Source organism: Amblyomma mixtum, chromosome 3 (genome assembly GCF_055824585.1).
Source record: "Amblyomma mixtum isolate Tamu chromosome 3, ASM5582458v1, whole genome shotgun sequence".
NCBI lineage: Eukaryota > Metazoa > Arthropoda > Arachnida > Ixodida > Ixodidae > Amblyomma > Amblyomma mixtum.
In genome coordinates, this window is record NC_143014.1 from 305,716,087 (window position 1) to 305,733,641 (window position 17,555).

The following is a 17,555-nucleotide window of genomic DNA, read 5'->3' on the forward strand; positions in this document are numbered from 1 at the left end:
TATCCTACCGACTTTTTAACGAATGAAGGTTATGACGTTTCTGTGATTTGTTTAGGTGTTTTCACCTTCAGACCTGGTAAAGGTCCCCCACATAATTTCGCTCATAACTGCCAACATCTCGCTCTTCTCGTTTAAGATCAGTTGTAGGCACTCGCGCCTATGCGCTGTATGCCTATTCGGGCCTCTCCAAGACGCGACGCGCACATTACAGACAATTTCTTCGCAAAATTTAGAACACTAAAGATCGCTAAAATTTCGGACCCATCAGCAAGTGACACACAAACGCGTGAAAGTCGTGGTCCTAGAGTGAAACTGCACTCCCGTGTAAAAGCCTCCTAAGCGGTTAAAAAGAATTCTTTTGAGCCAGCAAATATACCGTTGACTAGAGATCAAAGCGTAAACAGACAAAGATTCAGGGCCTGTAATAAGGAAGGAGCTGGAAATATCACGCCAGCTGATGTCAATATATCTTCTTCTGGTTGAAATGCTACACGGCAAGAAGGTTAGTGCAATGCTACATTTTAATCGTCAACGGATGCTTTCGAAAAACAAAAGACAAAAAGTTGAAGGATGCTCACCACTGAACTCCATGGTTCAGAACGCGACGCGAATAATCCGTCACAGAGGTTGAGAGGCGGTCACACACTGCTTAAAACTGCACGCACTGAGGTCTGTACACAATAGTGTGATTATGAGGCGCGATCATTTTACAAACACAAGCGCATTTACTGCGCGTTGACCCAGCTACTGTCCTGGGCTAGAATGAATATGTAAAAGCCAGTTGCGCACAGGAAAAGGGCCGCTTTCGAGATTCCAGTTTTGCTGTGAAGCAAAATTCGAAGATTGATCTTTCACTCAAAGATGGCTCAAAAAGGTTCGATTCGCCAATATACAGACTCGACACGAAACATTCCAATTCTCTGGGATGGTGGTATTAAAAGGCCCCTACTTGTCGTCAGGAAAATATATGCTTCCGAAGAATTAACGATTGAAGGGAATGATTATGCGACAACATCTTGAAGAGACCCCAGAAAATTACGGAGTAACTTCTTGCATAACACGTCTAAGACCGCATTAGGCACCCAAACCGACGGGCTTTATGCCTCTTCCGGCCTCCCCTTGACGCGACGCAGACATTCCAGACGAGGTGTGCACAAAATTTAGAACACAAGACTGCACTAAAGCTTACGGCCCATCAGCAAGTGACACTCAAAAGCGCAGAGTCATGGTATTCAGTGAAACTTTACCCCTGATGAAAGCATCCAGGAAGGTAGCAAATAATTCTTTTGATCCAGCACATATACCGTAGAATCGAGATGAAACCAGCAACAGGCACATATTTGGGCGTTTAATCCCGAAGAAGCCGGAAATATGGCGTGAGCTATGGCCTATATACCACTTATGGTAAAAGAATGTCAATGCCCGGCGGCTCTAAGGAATGTTAACAGCAATGCACTGCCCGCAAAAACGCACCAAAAGGATCTCTGGTGGTGCAGCTACAGTCTTAGCACATGAAGTCTTTGCATGCACGACAGGCGAAATGGTTCGAAGTCACAATTCTGATCCTCCTCCCTTTTTTTTTTATTGCGAAAGCAATACTATGCCAGGTCTAACCGCTCGTCACGTGGTCCGTGGCCCGCGGACCCCCCTTCACCTCGAGGAGCCGCCGCCGCGCCTAACAGATGGTGTGACGTCAGCCTCACCGGTGCTATGGCGACGCGTGACATCAGCTTGCTCTCTCCACCGCAGCCAGGAGGAGCTCGTCGTTCCACGCTCCTTGAGGAGTCTCGCCATGGAAGTCACCGACGAAGAGTCTATATCTGAATCTCGTTTCTCTACTGCCTCGAACAGTTTAAGTCTAAAGGGACAGCCAAGCAAGCTAGAAATAGTGCAAGAATGAGGTTACAACGTGCCCAAGAAACGGAAGAACAAGAAGAAGAACGACTGCGGAAACGACGAGAAGCCGAAGCAGCTAAACGAGCTGTATTGAGTTCAGAAGCTGGGGTTAGGCAAGCTAAACGGAACGAAGCCAAGCGGAGGCACGTCTTTGTGTGACCAAGGATAACATTCCATTGCTTTCGCAACAAACAGGTTTAACCAGAGCTATACCGCACCAATTTTTTTTTGTTCGTCACATGCTGCAGAGGCCTACGTTATGCATCTGAGTAGAATGCGTGTTCCGCTGTATTGTGCAGGCGGCGAGACACACTTGCCGACCACTCAGAGCGCTGAGCTAAAACGCGACTACCCCAGTTGGGCATGTCAAAAGCATATAGTCAAGAACGAGGAGAGGAACGGATGTAGTTTGATTCGGGAGCTATTGAGGTGGAGGAATGGTAGAGCGATTTAAATGGGACCGCCAAAATTTTTAATCTTCTTTGCCAGGCAAGAAGAGTGTATACTTCGGGATCTTGATTCTAGACAACAAGCCAGTAGGGCGTTGGAGATCTTGAGGCCGTAGACGGAACTTAATTCATGAAATCGCTAACCGGTAGTCTAGCCTCATTTTGTTGCGCATCTATTTTTTGTCACGTTCACACAGGAGAACACGGCTCAGCATGAGCGTTACAAACTGGAACTGGCAGAATTTTCATGTGCCTTGTGCCAATGGTGTGAAGAGGCATTCGTCGCCAGTGTATTTTTACGATCCCGCTGCGTGTCGCAAAATCATACATGACGTACGATCAAGTTCGCGCTAACTGTTTGCACTTGGCGTATTTGTGACTCCAGGTCGATGGAGCAGCATCAAAAATTAAAAAAAATGCCGCAGCAGCTTCTAATGACTCTTCGCGCTTCCTGTATCACTAGGATTGATAGCATGCAGTCTCCGAAGTGCCGACGAGGCATTTGGAAGCCTCTGTACGAGTTGTACCGCTCTTTCCCTCAAGAAGTGCAAGCAGCGCTATTTCACGGCCCCTTTGGTCTTATGAAACCTTCTGTCTGAAGACGATACGTCCCTCAGAATCGTGCCACGCCCGCATGTACGCTCCCTATCTGCCCTAGACACAGGTGGAGGTGCCTCAATTAGCATTCCCATCGGCTGGGATGGTGTGATTAACAAAATAAGAAAATCTAAGCTAAATGCATCAGAATAGGAGTTCAAAGTAGCCAGAGAGTGGCCAGGCAGCCAACCTGAAAACTTCATTCCGAAACGGGGTCGTAAAGTGGCCAAACTGGCGCAAAGTAGCCCCCAACGGCAAACCTGACCGCCATGGTTCTGCATGCCGAATGCGAACAAGCCCAGCCTTCGCGTTGGATGGTGGCCATCCATGGATGGTGGCCATCCTACCCGGACCATTTCGCCAACGTACCGTGGGCGACGACCCCGGGCAAGTATTTGGGCGTTCCGCTCGATGCTTATTGCGATAGCGAAGAGTATTGGAAAGAGCAAACTAAAGACGCACGTGACCGAGCTGGGAAATGGAAAGGCACCAGCCTTTCAATTTTCGCCAGAGCTACAGTCTGCAATCTTTTTTTTATTAGCAAACTCTGGTATGTGATGCAGGTTTTGCATTGCTCGCGTGTGAACGTTCAGAGGCTACACAGGATTTTTGCAGTTTTCATATGGGCGTCCGAATAGGAACGTTATAGCAGAACGAATCTGTTCCGGCGGGTAAAAGACGGGTGGCTAGGGCTAGGGCACCTCTTTTTAAGGCAGCTGGTGAACCGTTTTTTGTTTTTTCGCGACGTCACAGACCCGTTCTTGCGCACCGTGTGCCACGTGAAGCTGCGGCGATTGCTGCCGGAGTTTGTGGTATCCACAGAAGAGCTCTCTGGTGGAACTTTTGGTTACTACAAAGAGATTGTAGCAAGCGTTCGGTTTCTTTCGGCACGTTTTTCCACCGATTATTTGTGGAAAAGTAAAAGGAAAAAGTTGTACAATGATCTTTGTGATATTGTTTTCCCAGAGCCCATGTACAGGGCCTTGTACAGTGGAGGCCCGGGGGGGGGGGGGGGGGGATATTTTAAAAAGGGTGAAGAAAATGCAGGTGCCACCAGGAGTAAAGACTTCTTTCTTTTTTACGTTACACACCGGGACGTTACCAGTTAAAAAGTTTCTAGAGGGAAAGGATTTATTTTTACCGTGGGGATCGAACTGCTTAATTTGTAAACAGCCTGAAACAATAGACCATGTTTTTTTGCATTGCTGGGAAGAGGTTTATTTTTGGGACGCGTTACAAAGGACCATAAAGAAAGAGCTACCACTTGACGCGCACGGAATTCGCTATTTAAGCACTGATAATGAGGATGGGGCACCTTTTGATCTCATAATGCTCTTGGGCCTCCACTGTATATGGCGCTCCAGAATGGCAGGCTACCATTGTGACAAAGACGCACGACCGGCCCGAATTTATTTTCGGGAAAGCATGGACTGGTTTCTTGCAATCCAAAAAGCAGCTGCGGAGCCTCCCCAGTGGCTCTCAAGACTAGAGCCGTTGTGTATGTTGCGGGAATTTTAAGCTGACGAAGCCAGTCTCGTGCTGGCTGACCACGACAGTGTCGTATGTATATAGCGTTATGTGTATTTTTGTTGTATAATGTCATGAGCCAAAGCCAGGCAATAAAGAAAAAAAAAGCAGTCTTGGCCGAGCGGTTAAGGCGACGGACTAGAAATCCGTTGGGGTCTCCCCACGCAGGTTCGAATCCTGCCGACTGCTTTTTTGCGTATTTGTTTTTTTTGTGCGTATATTTTTACGTTTTTTTTACTAATGGTAGTGCCTACACGCTAACACGTTAACTTTGTAATAGCAGCTTGAGATGCGCTCTGATCCCAGTTGCATTCGTTTATGCGTGTCGACTTGCAATAGCAAATGTGAGTACGAGGATAACAGCTGCGCAAGGCTTTTGCACCTCAGTAACTTTAGGAAGAGATAGTCGACAATAGCAAAGACGAAATCGTACCAGCATAACTGGCGAAAATAGTACTGTCGATGTGACTTTTTCAAGATACGCGTAAAATCGCAATACGGCCAATCATCCGTCGCCGATCGTTACAGCACGAACGAGATTTATGAAATGATGTGTCACTGCGTTTCACGGACTGCGGAACGGTTAAGATTTCGCTTCCCGTTCGCTTTATTCGGTTTTTGCGGTCTTATGAGCGTTATGCTAACGTGTAGCGGTGAGGCTGGCTAGGGGCGTCTGCTACTGGACATCCACTCTTCGTTGCTTGCCTGCGCCGCCAGGTGCCCCATAGATTGGTTAATTCGCGAATACTATATTACTGTTTTTACAGTATAGTGCCTATCGTTCAACTATTTGGCCGCTTCAAGCTCAAATAGGATAGGCTGGTTTGTCGTTCGTGGCCTCTGAGATCAGCTCCGGCAGAGCAACGGCGCGCATAATCGCGGAGGCCACGGTCGACATACATGGTTCATGTTGATTACATCAGATGGCGCCACAATGTAATCAGTTATTGTTGCAGCTTTGAATTTGAAACAAGCGCAAAACGTAAGCATAATATCCTCCAGAATGCTCTCGGTTAGCGTGTAGGCACTATCATTAGTAAAAAAAACGTAAAAATATACACAAAAAAAATAAAAACGCAGTCGGCAGGATTCGAACCTGCGTGGGTAGACCCCAACGGATTTCTAGTCCGTCGCCTTAACCGCTCGGCCACGACTGCAGCCCTATCGCAACGATTTTACAGGAATAAATTAGAACAAAGTCGCAAGCAACAACCAATTGGCTCTCTTCATCATAGTGTTTACTCGCGGCGCTGGCATCAAGCTTACACAACCCCTGCAACTACAGGGAGCACCTTTGCCCTGGCAAGCTAGCGGCAAATACCTGGGACTCAGCATCGACAGGAAGCTGGCATTCAATGCCGCAGTCGGAGATTTCCGCAACGCTCACAAGCGCATAGCAGCCATGGCATCTCGCCTACTCGCTCGTGGAGAGGGCGTAACACCCACCCTCCCACTTCGCCTGTATGAAGGTATCGCCACTGCACGCATTCTCTACGCGCTCCCGCTAATCCGCCTACGCCCTAATCAGTGGAAGACCCTTGACACTGATCAGCGCATCGCCATGCGACGCTTTGCGTGCCTACCCCGAAGCTCGTAAATTGGCCCGACCTATGCCGAACTTCGTGTGTGGCCTGTTTCACTCCGAGCAGAACGCACCGCGCTCAACCACCTTGAACGTCACCACCGAGCGCCTGGCACCCAACAACTTCTTAACGACATCCGCGCCGCGTCACAGTCACGCATGGCGCAAGCTTTACGTGACTTTGATCTCATCGTTGGGGCTGACTCCCTTGCTGCGCCTCCGTTCCCACCACCGCATCCAGCACTTAACCTTCGCATCGAGCTCACCATACCAGGAATTCGAGCCAAACGCACCACTTCAACCTGTGCAATTCGACAGGAAACCGCACAGCGCAGTGACTTTGACTACAGCGCGCGAGTTCATCTGTACACAGACGGCTCCGTTTCTGCTAACAGGAACTCTGCCACCGCTGCATGCGTCGTCCCCGCTTCGGGTGTTGAGAGGCAGTGCCGTATACGCCATTTCTCCTCATCCACCACTGCCGAAATCGCTGGACTCCACCTGACAGCCGACATCATCTCGGAACACACAGAGCTCACCGACGTCGCAATTATGAAAAACTATAGCGCTCGAGACGAGGACACAACGAAGACGACAACACAACACAACACATCCGCCAGCATGCGTTGTGTCCTCGTCTCGAGCGCTACACTTTTTCATCATGAGCAACCAACTCGCCAAACATCCACCCTGGTCGAAATTATGTGTGACTCTCGTGCCGCTCTTACGCAAATGCAGCGACCTGAAAGCAACGCGAGTTGTGTGCAGTGCTTCTACCATAAATTTTGTCTCCTCTGTGCGCGTGGCTGCGACGTTGTGATCCAGTGGATTCCCTCTCACGTGGGTGTGTGCGGCAATGACGAAGCCGATCGTCTTGCCAAGTCAGCACATGACAACCCCTCAGTGCCCGTGTGTAAAGACATCACAGCCTTCGACGCCGCACGACGCATGATCCGGTGCAAAGCGAACACGTGTCATCCCGATCCCCGTGTCGCCTCGGGCAACGCGCCCCGGCCAATTCCTTTCCTTGACTTTGGTCGCAATGCCCTTGCCCTTCTCCTCCGCCTGAGAATTGGCTGTGTTAGAACGGCTGAGCGCCGCAATCGTGTCATGGGCCAAGCCAACGCACTGTGCGAGGACTGTGGCTCAACAGAGACAGTAGAGCATCTATTGTGCATGTCACTGCCCCGCTTACAACAGTGAGAGACTAATCATGCTCGCTTCCTACAGGGAACTCGGACTTCCCTGCGATACCATCGGCGAACTTGTGTTCCCCAACGCCACTCGCCACAAAACGCGTGGTGCGCTTCGAGAGCTGGTCCGTGTCATCGATGAAGCGGGCCTCTCGCGGCGACTCTTGTGCCCACAACTTTGCTATGCCTTCCATGGTGATTGAACACCGCCCCACAGAAAGCGCGCTCCCACACGAGAAGCCCGCCACTCAAATTTGCCCTGTGCAAACTTTGAGTCACCTCTACTTTCGCTGTCCCTTCTGCGCGCATTTTCCTGGCATCCTTGGATCGAAGCATCCCTTCTCCTATTGGCCCGCCGCTCCCACGGGTCCGCGCGTCGGACGAGGACTCTCACCCCGCTGCCGCCTCGCGGCATACGTTCACTTTTCTCTCAGTGCGCGCATCTCGTACCCGCTGCCGCTTCGCGGCCCCCCCCTGACTTTTCGACCTCGCGCAGGTACCCTGCCCGCAGCCGCTGACGTGGTGGGCTTAGCTCAGGGGGTCCCTTGGCGTGTGCTTCTGCGCCGATGTGTTCCACTCCCTCTCCGCCTTCGTTACGTCCCGACCCGTGCTCTACCCTATCTCTTTCATTCCCATTCCCCTTCTCAGTGCAGTGCAGCGAGCGTGACCCTTCATAGGAGACAGCAGCAAGCACTGCACGATCAATCTTCACCCCCCAACAAGAACCACCACTAATAGCAAAGAGGACTTTCGCACGGAGTTGGAAGTCCCGGATTCAATCCTCGTCGCACAGGCTGACGTTTTCGATGGAGGTGCAGCGCAGAAGATGCCCCTCAGCTGTGCGACGTCAGCGCAGGTTAAGAACCCCCTGTGGTCCACATTGACCCAGACCCATCCACAAGGCGCCTCTCATAGCTAATGTGTAGCCACGGGACATTACAGACTGACAATTCACAACTTGCCATAGTAAATGTCACTGTAAGGGATCAGTAGGCTTTTGCCGATCCCAAGAAGGCGTTTGCGACGATCGCCGGCACCCGGCGTATTGTGTGAGACCTAAATGGGGAGGAAGGCAGTTTGCCTTCGTTTTGGTGGCAATTATGAACGACCGCCTTTTTTTTCTGGGTCCCGTCGCCGCCGGAGGCCCCAGCGGGCGGCAGCGGGTGGCGCGCAAGGCAGACAGCAGCTAGCAGCAGGCAGGGAGGGAGCGGCCGGCGCACCCAATGACTCCCTTTGACCCCTTCGGAGGAGGTGGAGGAGGACACGAGGAGGAGGTGTGACAAACACCACTTGCGGCCCAATTAAGATTCGAACGCTTCGTTCGGAGGTTCGACAGCTTTTCTTTTGAAATAAGAACCCTGCTAGACGAAGCGGGGCCGGGCGCGTCCGGATGAATGGGAGTTGTGGTCGACAGTGCAACTGGCTGGCGTCCGGTATGGCCCCGAGGCTAGACAACTCGGTCTCAAGAAACGGGCGCGCGCAGAAGACGCCACCGGACAGAACGAACACAGCCACCTGCTTAATTGGGGAAAGTGACGGCCACTTGAGTTACGACGCCGCTCGGACCCCGGAGGACGGCTGCTGGGTCGGCAGGCCATTGTGATCCGACTCGTGTCGGAAAGTGGTTCTGCGCTACCGGGTGTTTTTCGCGACGGTCGCAGCTGGGGTGGGGGCCGATAATTGCCCTAGTTCCGGGAATCGTCAAGGTCACGGGTACTGGGGAGACAGACGTACCCGTGGAAGTGTTTTAACATGCTGTTTTATGTGTTTTGCTTTGTATTTCATAGGGGAGAGAGTTTGTGTAATACTGTGGAAGTGTGGGGCGGGGCACGTAACCCAGGGGGCCAATCCGTATGTGTGAATTCTCGGAATGTGCTATGTTTTAAGTGAAAATGATGCCTTTTTTACAATATGTACATTTGAGAGAAGGTTACGTGCCTTAAGGAAGTTGTAGGGCGGGCCACACGGCTAAAAACCAATTGTGTTAAGGGTTTGACACGATTGGATGCTGATGAATGTGGGTCGGGCCCATGTGTCTTTAAAACTGGGTACCGGAGCCCGAAAAAGGGGTTCTGGGCTACGGAGATAGATGTAACGCATCTTCGGCTATGCCGAGTAGGGGCCTCCCTTAAATGTTAGCCAGTTCCATGTTGCTGTTGTGCTCACTGCTCAACATTGTATGTATATACATATGTAAAATATTGTACATAAAGCTTCAAGGCATATCCCCTGCAAATTCTCAGTTGTTGCCGAGTATCGTCTCCTATAGACCTTCAGCCTTCAAGACATAACAAGCCGTCTCCGACGGGGCATCAATGGTGCAAAGGAAGAAAAGGCGGTAAAGAACCTTGTTGTGTGAAACAACAATTACTGTCGCCATAAACGCAAACGCTGTTAATACCTTGTTGCGCAAATAATCTGTAACCTACTGGTGTTAGTCGCCAAAAATCCAGTTGGCGTTTTGCTCCGCTGAAACTTGATGCTGGAGGGTATGAAACGGCGGCGTCCAAGGAGGAGGAAAAAACTATTGATTCCAATAAGTGGGTCAGGTTAAGGGGGGTCGGGTTGTGGAAGAGGAATACGGTGGGCCCTCAGGCCGCTTAAGGTGGCCGAAAGTCTGGGCTTCGCGTCCCCCATGGCCCACGGCACGATCGGAATTTGATCTTCCAGCCAGAGCTGCGAAAAGCAGCCTCCCATCGCTCCTGTTGCTCAGCCCCCTCAAAGGGGGGAGTAGGGTTGTTGGGGCAATTACAATATATGTTAATAAAGTCTGCTCGCGGGCTCGAGCAGCGACCACATGGTGTGAAGAGTAGCCTGGATGAATTAGGGAATTAAGGTAAGGGGAGCGTATAGTGCTCGTTCGTAATCGACGCCAAATAACTTACTCAGCCTGGCACAGGAATTTATGAGGGGGGAGGGAGGGGAATATTTGAGACGGGAATCGGGTAGTGTAATTTACTGGTGATTGAGTAGGGATTCACGCGCGCTGCGTATGGAAGGTACAATGTCCGTCCAATGCACGTATTTCTGCGCAGTTAATACGGGTGCCCGCTTCAGTGAAGAATGCAGCTACGCGTTGTGGAGACGAGACAAGAAAAGCTCAGGTGCACCTGCGTTTATTAGCCAGGAAACGTCCAGGGAATCTGCAACAGGTCAGCACATTGCTCAGGCCGCGGTCAGCGGCTACGCGCCTGCGTTGGATGTTGCGACGTGTAGCCCAGACATCCTGAAAAGGTTGGTTGGTTTAAGGGGTTTAACGTCCCAAAGCGACTAAGGCTATGAGAGACGCCGTAGTGGAGGGCTCCGGAAATTTCGACCACCTGGGGTTCTTTAACGTGCACTGACATCGCACAGTACACGGGCCTCTAGAATTTCTCCTCCAAAGAAATTCAACCGCCGCGGCCGGGATCGAACCCGCGACTTTCGGGTCAGCAGCCGAGCACCATAACCACTGAGCCACCGCGGCGGCTGACATCCTGAAAAGGTCAAGAGTCCCGTTGAAAGTGCTGTTGCTGCATAGACTTGCTATAAAGTGGGCATGCGTCGTCCGCTACTTTTACCGCATTAGTGTTAAATCGCGACGGTGTCTGGAATACGCACGTGCGAACAGGACGCTTTTCGCTGTCTTCCTTCGCGTCTGTGTCACTCCTCAACGCACGACGCTGGCTTTGAGACGCCGCATTCGTTGTCGTCGACCCATAGTAAGATCACTTCCTGATTCTAGGCTTCACTCTGACGTATGTCTGCCAAAGAGGTCATTATAGTGCCCTGCTTGCAAAATATTAACGGACCAATCAATAGGGGCCGCATTTTTGCCCATTCTGCGCTGTATTTCTCGAACTGGCAGCTCCACCGCTAAGCTGACTCGCAGCTCCCCGTGCGCCCGCTGATGTTTAGCGCTGATGCTCCGCTCGCATTATTGTCCGTTTCAATGCCCTGTTGTGCATTCGCTCTCTTTTCCAAAGTATTTTCTTGAACACATCAGCATAAAACGGGCTCTTGTCAGCCACCCTTCGAGTCGTCGCGCTGTCTGCTCCACTTCTTTCTCTTTCTGCCCCACTCCACTTGCGCGTGAGCCGCCGCGGTGGCACAGTGGTTATGGTGCTCGGCTGCAGACCCTATAAAGATGCGGGTTCGATGCCGGCCGTGCCGGTGGCACTTGGATGGAAACGAAATGCCAGAAGTCCGTGTGCTGTGTTATTATGTCAGTGGACGTTAAAGAAGCGCAGGTGGACAGAATTATCCGGATCCCTTCACTGCGGCATCCCTCATAACCTGAGTCGCTTTGGAACGTTAAACCCGATAAACCAAACCATCCGTTTGGGCTGCCGTGTCATATCAGTTCTCGCTGTGGCGTGCTCCATTACTAAACGTTTCTTACCTCTCCTGCGTTGTGGCGCTAAAGTAAGCGCGAATGCTGGGTTCGTTCGCATTCGGCATGCAGAACCACGGCGGTCAGGGATGCCGTTGGTGGCTACTTTGCGCCAATTTGGCCACTTGACGACTGTCACAAAATTCGGTGCATTTTTTAAACGAAGAAACAAAATCATCGCCGCGCGGACGCACTTCGCCAGCGCGGTCGTAAAACGGGGGCGGAGAAAACCCCTGGAGGGCGACTAGCCTTCTGTGTGGGAGGCTGCCCCCTCCGCCACCGCTCGCCGGAAGGAATGAGTCAGCCACGACACCGATTTCTGTAGAACGTCGGAGTCGCTTCTACTGCAAACCGGGGGGAAGGGCGTAGCGTTGCGTGCGCTAAGATATGCCCTCCCCGCTCTTCACTCGCGCGTCGGCGGCGGCGCCACGCCAGAAATTACGAGAAGCTCCCTGAAGCGACTCCCGGCTTTTGACCAATGAGGACGCGCGGCAGGGGCGAGAAGGAAAACGGGACTGCACGACCGACACTTCGTTTATGTGCGCGCCTGCTCTGGCGCGTAGAACAAACAGACGCGGACAAAGCCTATATAAGGGCGTTGACCGCTGTCAAGGGCGTTGACCGCTGTCAAGGGCGTTGACCGCTGTCAGGCTAGTCCAAGCCGCCGTTTAAGCTTCGTAGAAGCGCGCCCGCTTCACTCCCGGGAGAACACCACTCGGCCGTCCACGGACCAATGAGGCAACGTGCGCCAATCTGCATGACAGCATCGACGTGGACCTCTGGTCGTCGGACTGTCGCAGTGCCCGTTGAACAAATTGTGTTTTGTTTGTTTGCCTCTCTCTCTTGTGTTAGTGCACTTTAGGTACAATATTACCTTTGTATTGTATTCTCTCTCGAGTTTAACTTTGCACGAGTTGCATTGTTTTGTTAATCACTTTGTGTTTGTACTAGTGATTGTGAGATCCTCTGTATCGTCTCATTGCTGTATAAACATTATTTTGTTTGGGAACCTTTGGCTGCGACCCATTCTCTGGCTTGCGACCGGCAAAGCTGGGTACCAAACGACCAAAAACCTCTTGTCACTTGGTAGGCGGTCTCCGCTGAGCTTGCCACGCTGAGTCGAGGGCATCTCCTTTGAGACCGAGACAATTACCCCGACACGCTCTAAGGGTGACTGGGAACTCCACGCAAAAGCGCGTGAAGTTGGGTGACAACGACCCCGTTTCACAATGAAGTTTTCAGGTTGGCTCCCTGGCCACTCTCTCGCTACTTTGAACTTCTGCTCTGGTGCATTTAGTAGACATTTTTTTATCGCACCATCCCTGCCGGTGGGAATGCGCATCGAGGCAGCACCGAGCGTGGCTAGGGTAGCTAGGGAGCCTACATTCGGGCGCGGCACGACTCTCAAGGAGACATCGTCTTCAGATACAAAGTTTCACGAGACCGAGAGGCCGTGAAAAAGCGCTGCTTCCACTTCTGGAGGTAAATAGCGGTGCAACTCGTACAGAGGCTTCCAAATGCCACTTCGGAGGTTGCATGCTATCAATCCTAGTGATAGAGGAAGCGCGAAGAGTCATGAGAACATACTAAGCTGCTGCGGTATTTTTTTTATTTTTGATGCTTCTCCATCGAGCTGGAGTCACAAATACGGCAAGTGCAAACAGTTAGCGTGAACTCGGTCACACATCATGTTTGAGTTTGTGACATGCACTGGGATCGAACAAAGGCACTTGCGACGAATGTCTCCTCACACCTTTGGCGCAAGGCACATGAAAAATTCTGTCAGTTTCAGTTTGTAACGCTCATGCTGAGCCGTGTTCTTCTGCGTGAACGTGACTAATAGATGCGCAACAAAACGAAGCTAGACTGCCCGTTGGCGATTCCATGAGTCAAGTTCCGTCTACGGCCTCAATGTCTCAACGCCCTACTGGCTTGTTGTCTAGAATCGACACCCCCAAGTATCAACTCTTGTTTCCTGGTGTTGGTGAAGAAGATTAACAATTTTGGCAGTGTGGTTTAAACCGCTCTACCATTCCTCCACCTCACTAGCTCCCGAATAAAACGACATGCGTTCCTCTCCTCGTGCTTGACTATACGCTTTCCACTTTCGCAACTGGGACAGTCGAGATTTAGCTTAGGGCTCTGCGTGCCCGCCTAGCGTGTCTCGCCGTCTTCACGATACAGCGGATGACTCATTCTGCCCAGATGCATACCGTAAGCCTCTGTTGCAAATGACGAACAAAGAACAAAGGGAAGGAGATCAGAATTGTGGCTTCGAATCATTTCGCCTGCCGTGCATGCAAGGACTTCACGTGCTATGTCTGTAGCTGCGCCACCGGAGATCCTATTGGTGCGTTTTTTAGGGCAGTGCATTCCTGTTAACATTTCTTAGAGCGACCGGGCATTAACATTATTTTACCGTAAGCGGTATGTAGGCTTTAGCTCACGCCATATTTCCGGCTTCTTCGGTATTAAACGGCCAAGTATGTGCCTGTTGCTGGTTTCATCTCCATTCAACGGTATATGTGCTGGGTCAAAAGGACTATTTGCTACCTTCCTGGATGCTTTTTATCAGGGGTACAGTTTCACTGAAGACCATGACTTCGCGCTTTTGAGTGTCACTTGCCGATGGGCCGTAAGCTTTAGTGCTGTCTTGTGTTCTAAATTTTGTGCACACCTAGTCTGGAATGTCTGCGTCACGTCAAGGGGAGGCCGGAAGAGGCACAAAGCCCGTCGGTGTGAGCGCCTAATGCGGTCTTAGACGTGTTTGGCAAGGCTTAAGAAGCTACTCCGTAATTTTCTGGGGTCTCCTCAAGACGTCATCGCATAATCATGCCCTTCATTCGTTAAATCTTCATAAGCATATATTTTCCTGACTTGATAAGTAGGGGTCTTTTAACACCACCATCCCAGAGAAATGGAATATGTTTCTTTTCTAGTCTGTATACTGGCCAATCGAACCTTTTTCAGCCATGTTTGAGTAAAAGATCAATCTTCGAATTTTGCTGCAAAGCAAAATTGGAATCTCGAAAGCGGCCCTTTTCCTGTGCGCAACTGGCTTTTACGTATTCATTCCAGCCCAGGACAGCAGCTGAGTACACGCGTAGTAAATGAGCTTGTCATTGTGAAAATTTGCGTCTCATAAACGACACTATTGTGTACAGACGCTAGTGCGTGCAGTATATAGTGGTTCTTGTAGTAGATTTTTTAAGCTTTGAGCGCTTTTGTTTATTATTATCCGTAAGCATTACATGGCTCATCAGCAACGAAACCTGACGTCGACGTTTCGTTGCAAACCACAGGGGACGAGCGGGGCGCGGTCCCCACACAGTTCCTTCAGAAAGTAAGGTGCGCGGCATTCCTATACGTGACACTGGCTTTCACAGGGGTAGTTCATAAACTAATGAATCGTCACTCACCATCCTGCAGCTTAATGTAGCGTGCATTCACATCAGTAGATACTACATACATTTGTCCCAATATACAAAAAATGTAAATGAGTGCCACACTCCATACAGGAGTCAAATCTGTAGAGCATACAGTGAAATGGCGCCAGAATGAATGCCTGTCTATCAATTAAACATTGTCCGGAACCTCATGTCCGGCGCGCATTGTATCTGGCTTTGGTTTGGCTTCATAACTTAATGACGTAACAGTAGCGCAAAAGGAACACGAGGGACGGAAAAAAAAAGACGCAGACAAACGCTAACTCGCTACTGGGGTTTATATGGAGGCATATCAAATTAGGAAATGTCAGAATCTGTGTTATTATGGCAGACTGTGGAATGGATTTCTTAGCCTCAGCATTGCATTGCCATACTTTTAAGAAATGAATTTTTTTTACTGATTATTCCTCAGAGATGAGTGGCGCCGGATGCTTACAATTCCTTGTTTTCCCTCTGACTTGGGCTTCCGAGGAGGGGCTGCGTGTTTATGTTTTTGTGTTTTTAAAGTGACTTCTATAAATAGCGTGTTTCAGATATAAATTCCAGTTGCGAGTTAGCGCTTGTCTGCGTCGTTTCCTTTCCGTCCCTCGTGTTCCTTTTGCGCTATTGTTACGTCATGAACGTTATCCAACTTGCCCAACTTTCGGCTTTTCATAACTTAAGTATGACTTGTGCTGCCAAGAAGCCTTCATGGAGCTTTGAAAGCACATATCACTTTATTGCCGCCCACATTTCATATCTTATTTGTTATTGAGGTTATTGCTTTCTAACCATGTTGCTGTTTGTACTCCATAGCAATCCAAGGATTCGCATGAGCTATGTTTTTGTATAGGTACTGTGTAATTGATTCACTTGAGGTTTCACTGTGCGTTGATATTCACCAGTGTTGTGTGGATACTGCTGGTAGAGGTTGGTATGCATGTTCTACACTGGGCTTTAATTGGGGCGATAATGTTTTGTAAGTGAATTTGTGTGAATGCTGCGAAGTGGTGGTTGTAATGGTTGAGATAGGCTTGTTCCAAATGACAGAAGTGTCATTTTTCAGCAATCAATGCCAATTCGCACTTGCCGTGAGCATTTGTGTCATTTATTTATTTATTTATCGACTCCGGCATTTGATGCGAAGGATATCAGTGACACTGAATGGTACTTACTGTTACCTCGCTGCTGGAAACTAGTCGAGGGCGATGATGTGTTTGGCAGAGCTGCTTGAAGTGAAACTTTGCGTGTCATTCTTGTGGGGTTTATAACAAAAATGTTCCATGCATAGTGTCTATGTGAGTATGCTTACTCATGGAAAAACAACAAAATTCCTGGTGAAATGTTTAGGGGAATCCCCCAAGGTGAAGTTTTGTAATGAGGGAGTAATTATACTCATTGATATCCACCCAAGCGCAGCCATGCGGCTACAGAGGAAAGCTGAACAGCTTTCTCAGAAACTTCGTAGTTCAAGAAAAATTCGTCCTGGTCCGGGGTTCGAACCCGGAACCACCACTTCACAAGAGCAGTCGCTCTACCAGTTGAGCTAACCGGGACTTTTTTTTCTTTCATGGTATTTATTTACATGGTTTTGTAGAGGAACGATATATATACATATGTATGTGTGTATACACACACACAAAAACAACTATTCACAGAGCACCTAGGTAGGCGCTACGTGGCACGAACATAATAGTAAACATATTATAACTAAAAGGCCGGTAAGGAAATACAGCGCATCAGAAGCGGAAATCAATCCGGTAAAAAGTCCAATTCTTTGTAAATTCCCGTTACCTGCTGCAACATTCGGCTAAAATGAATTCTGGGTGAAGCAACAGGTTCAACGTTGCAGTCTTGAATGCGCGTTTTCCAAAGGCTATGAAGTCCAATCAGAAGAATCATATTTTGGTGGTTCGGGTGAGGTTGGGAAACAACAAGGTAGCGCACACTGTAGGAATTTAGGAGAAAGTCTCGCTGTAGCGTCCTCTGCAACACATCCCAATACAAAATCGCGTCTTTGGAGTCTATAAAACAATGTTCAATTGTTTCAGGCACATTGCACAAGCGACAGTTTACAGGAGACAAAAAAATGTTTTTCCTATCGAGCCACCTGTTGACAGGTAGAGTTTCGGCGTGTAACTTATATAAAAAAGTTTTGTTTTGCAAGGAGAAATTGGCATTTTACGCACTCGCTTTAAAATAGCATGACCCATGAGTCCAAAGTAGACAGAACGATACAGTGGGGGCGGGAAGAGAGTCGTTATCAAATCCCTGTTCAGATTTTTGCGCGGAACAGAATATAAGTACTCATTCGAAAACCGAACTGTCAAAAAACGCACGGAAGCATAAACTTCCTGCATAAAGCCTAGTAAGCGGGGGCGTTCAGAAAAAATGGATGAAACCACTAAGCTCGGAAGTAGAGACATGAAGTAAACCTGCAAGAATGCTCTAATAATCGCATGAGAACAATCACGAAAAAAGAAGAAACGGGCAACCAACTGTCTCACATACAGG

The 17,555-nt window shown here is 49.6% G+C and overlaps 2 non-coding genes across 2 annotated transcripts; one reads left to right on the forward strand and one right to left on the reverse strand.

The window, feature by feature from the left end:
* The first annotated feature begins 4,576 nt into the window (after positions 1–4,576).
* TRNAS-AGA (transfer RNA serine (anticodon AGA)) lies at positions 4,577–4,658 on the forward strand. The gene has a single exon. It is a non-coding gene; the product is annotated as a tRNA-Ser (tRNA).
* Positions 4,659–5,544: 886 nt separating this feature from the next.
* Positions 5,545–5,626, reverse strand: TRNAS-AGA (transfer RNA serine (anticodon AGA)). Its single transcript has one exon. It is a non-coding gene; the product is annotated as a tRNA-Ser (tRNA).
* Between the last annotated feature and the right edge of the window lie 11,929 nt (positions 5,627–17,555).